A 3,425-nucleotide genomic window follows, 5' to 3' on the forward strand; every position below is an offset into this window, starting at 1 on the left:
TGGACTACATTCCTCAGTCCAGCTGAGGAGAGATCTCCCAAGGAGAAGGGAGTGCTAAGGGAGAGCAAGACCACACAGCCTTCCAAAGATCCCCTATGGTCCAAAGTCCTTTGACCACCTCAGTCAGCTGCTCTGTTTTCTGTTGGGAGTGGAGGGGCAAGGTGAGAGGAGCCAGGGGTAGTCATGAACACCAGTGGGTTCTGCCCTGGGCAGCTCCCCACCTTCTTTGAGAGAGTACTGTGTCTCAGCTCCAGCAGTCTCAACTGGGAAGACCCAGGGCTCCTGCTCTTCTCTCTAGTTCCTGGAAGACAAGGTCCAGCTAAGGTAGAGTAAGCAGTCAGTGACCAGGCAGGCTGGTTTGGGGGGTCACTGCCTGGAGGATGGGATCTTGTATTCTTTGAAAGATGGCTGGGAAATTCTTCCCTCCATTACGTAGAATTTTCTTCTCCTCCTCAGTTGAGGTACCTAGATGTCCCACAATGGGGTCTTCACTCAGGTCCTCCAGAGGCATACGCTCAAACAGCGGGTGCTCTTCAAAATGACTGCATATCCAGTCGTGTAGCTCCAGCACATGGGTTATGGTATATACCAGCCCCCCAACTCTCAGCACATAGGCATATTTTGCTAGCAGAGTGGGACTGATGATTTGCCACTTGTACTTTGTCTGCTTGAAATGTGGGTCGGGGAAGAGGAAGAACATCTTTGTCAGCTGGCCTTGTAGAAGTTAGGAAGGTGCTTCATGGCATTGCTACAGAGACAGGCAATGTTCTGGAAGCCGCCTCCAGGAGCTGTGCGTAGGGCCCAAATCTGGTCTTGTACGTAGTCTGAGACCTTCACCTGGATCTCCAGACCCAGAATCAGTGTGTCTGGGAACAGTGGTGATAGTTCCACTGACAGGCCACCATAGCCACAGCCTATGTCTGCAGACTCCACTTGGGCCTGAGCTCTCTTTTCTTTCTTATCCTTTGGGTCATCGTGGCTCTGATTTTGAGCGAGTGGAGCGAAGAACTCTGGGTCTAGCTCAGACCAGTCCATCTCCTCTGGCTTCCCAGGATAGCGCAGTGTGTGGTCTGCCATGGGGTTGGAGTGAGCATGTCGCCGGTAGTAGCGCTTCGGGGGCTGCGGGGCCTCTGCTCCGGCCACGTTCCAAGTCTCAGCTGTCATGATCCCGGTTCCGGGTTTCTCTACCTGAAAGCCTCTTTTATTGTCCCTCTCAGCTGGAGATCCTCATTCGCCTTCCAGGTTCAGGAGAAGATGGCCTCAGAGTAGCTGAGGGACTGTGTAGCTTAGAGTTGAAGGGATATCTAGACCTCTTGGGACATCTGCCTGTGTATACTGGGTCCTCAGAGAGGTCCGTGGGTCAAGTAAGGCGGTGACCCTGTGGTGACTGCTGCTACCATGAATAGAAGAAAGTGCAGCTTCTCTTCCTGTTTCCTAGGGGCACCCCATATACTGAGGGCAGGGAAGGAAAGTGTCGCTTGTACAAAACCAGCACAGAAGGTGAGCAGGGACCGTGAAAAGGGTTATTTTTTCTGTGCTGCTGAATAAAAGCAATTTCCATGCCCTGTGCAAAAGCATAGACGTGTTGACAGGCGAGAATATATGTGTGAATACTTTGGAGGCAGCAGAACACCATATCTGAAGAGTCAAACCTTCTTTTAGAGGTCATTTATGTAGCAATCTTGAATGTGGTCCTCCCACACTGCTTCACCTTTTACATTAAAGCTTCCCAGCCCTGGCTGCACATTTGAATCGCCTGGAGAGCTGGTAAATAATTTAGATGCCTGGTTCCTATCTCACAGTAGTTAAATCTGAATCTCTGGTGATGGACCAGCTTGGGTATTAGTAATTTTAAAGGTCCTCAGCTGATTTTGATGTGCAGCCAGGGTTAAGACCCTTGGGCTTTTCTTTCAAACCATCTCCACAAGATTTCTTTATTTTTCTTGGTCAGTGGTTCTTACACTTGAGCATGTTTCAGAATCCCCTGGGTTTCTTAAGTTGCTGGGCCCCATCATCAGAGTTTCTTATTTAGTAGGTCTGGGGTGAGGCCAGATAATTTACATCTCTAACAAGCTCCCAGGTGACACTGATGCTGCTGTTCCTGGGACCGCACCTTGAGAACCACTGCTCTATGGTTACATCAACTCTCGATGGCTTCTTGCATTAAGAATTTTTCTGACCTTGTCCTGGCTTTTGGTCACTACTACATTTTTGTCTAGTTTCTTGTTCTTTTGCAACGTTAATCCCTTTTAATTCTCATTCATTCATCCATTCAAATGGATTTCAGACAAATCCTGGGCATCTAATATATGCAACGGGCAGTCTTCGTTTTTTCATTTAAGCCTTTTCTTTTCATCCATGGACACCGTTGGCAATAGTTGCTTTGCTGCCTGCAATGCTATTCTTGGTTCTGTTTTTGCCCTTGGGGGTTGATTTTGATACTTGCATGCATTTCATGGGCATTTATAGTTACCTACTGAGGTTAGGATTTTCTTATTTCTTTGGAAGCATATTTGATTCTTTTATCTCTTTTCACTTAAGGGCTGTACATGTGGACTCTTTGCAAGAAAAAAGAGGACGTAGAATAATGATTTGTAGTAAACCAACAATGCTGGGGCAGGGAAAACCTTTCTGAAATAGACATTGTCTCCATTTTTCTACATCCTTTGCTCTTAGACATGGAAAGGTAGATGGGGGATGGGTGAGAGTGGAAGCACATGTTCTGGTCTGTGATGCTCTTTTTCTTTGTTTATCTACTCACTGATTCTTATGGGTTAGGGATCTATTTAGCAGAGGCTTTTATTTCATTGTTGATTCTTCATGGCTGTATTAGTTTTCTATTGCTGCATAACAAATTACCACAAACGCAGAGGCTTAAAACAAAAGCCATTTATTATCTTATAGTTTCTGTAGGTCAGAAGTCTGTCACAGTTTAGCTGAGTTCTCTGCTCTGGGTCTTACAAGCCTGAAATCAAGGTGTTGGCTAGGTTGAGTTCTCATCTGGAGACTCCCTTAGGGAAGGATTAACTTCCAAGCTCACGTGGTTGTTGGCAGAATTCATTCCCTTGAGGCTGTAGAATTAATAGAAGCTTGCATTTTCAAAGTCAGCAATGGAGATGGAGTCTCTGCTGCTTCAAGTCTCTGACCTCTAGACCCTCTTTTAAACACATTGCCTGATGAGGTTAGGCTTATTCAGTGTAATCTTTTTTGATTAATGAAGTCAACTGATTAGGCAATTTAATTACATCTGCAAAATCCCTCCATCTTTGCCATATGCTATTGGTTAGATGCAATTTACAGGTTCTGCCTATGCTGAGGGAGAAGGGATTATAATAGGGTGTAGGTCATTGGGAGTCATCTTAGAATTTTGCCTACCACAAAGGCTATAGTGAAATGCTTGTCAATAGCTGTAGAATTCTATAGGT

At 46.0% G+C, this 3,425-nt stretch overlaps 1 pseudogene; it reads right to left on the reverse strand.

Annotated features, from left to right (window-relative positions):
• Positions 1–230: 230 nt before the first annotated feature.
• LOC129476054 (tRNA (guanine-N(7)-)-methyltransferase-like) lies at positions 231–1,176 on the reverse strand (annotated as a pseudogene).
• Between the last annotated feature and the right edge of the window lie 2,249 nt (positions 1,177–3,425).

Source organism: Symphalangus syndactylus, chromosome X (genome assembly GCF_028878055.3).
Source record: "Symphalangus syndactylus isolate Jambi chromosome X, NHGRI_mSymSyn1-v2.1_pri, whole genome shotgun sequence".
In the NCBI taxonomy this organism is placed as follows: domain Eukaryota; kingdom Metazoa; phylum Chordata; class Mammalia; order Primates; family Hylobatidae; genus Symphalangus; species Symphalangus syndactylus.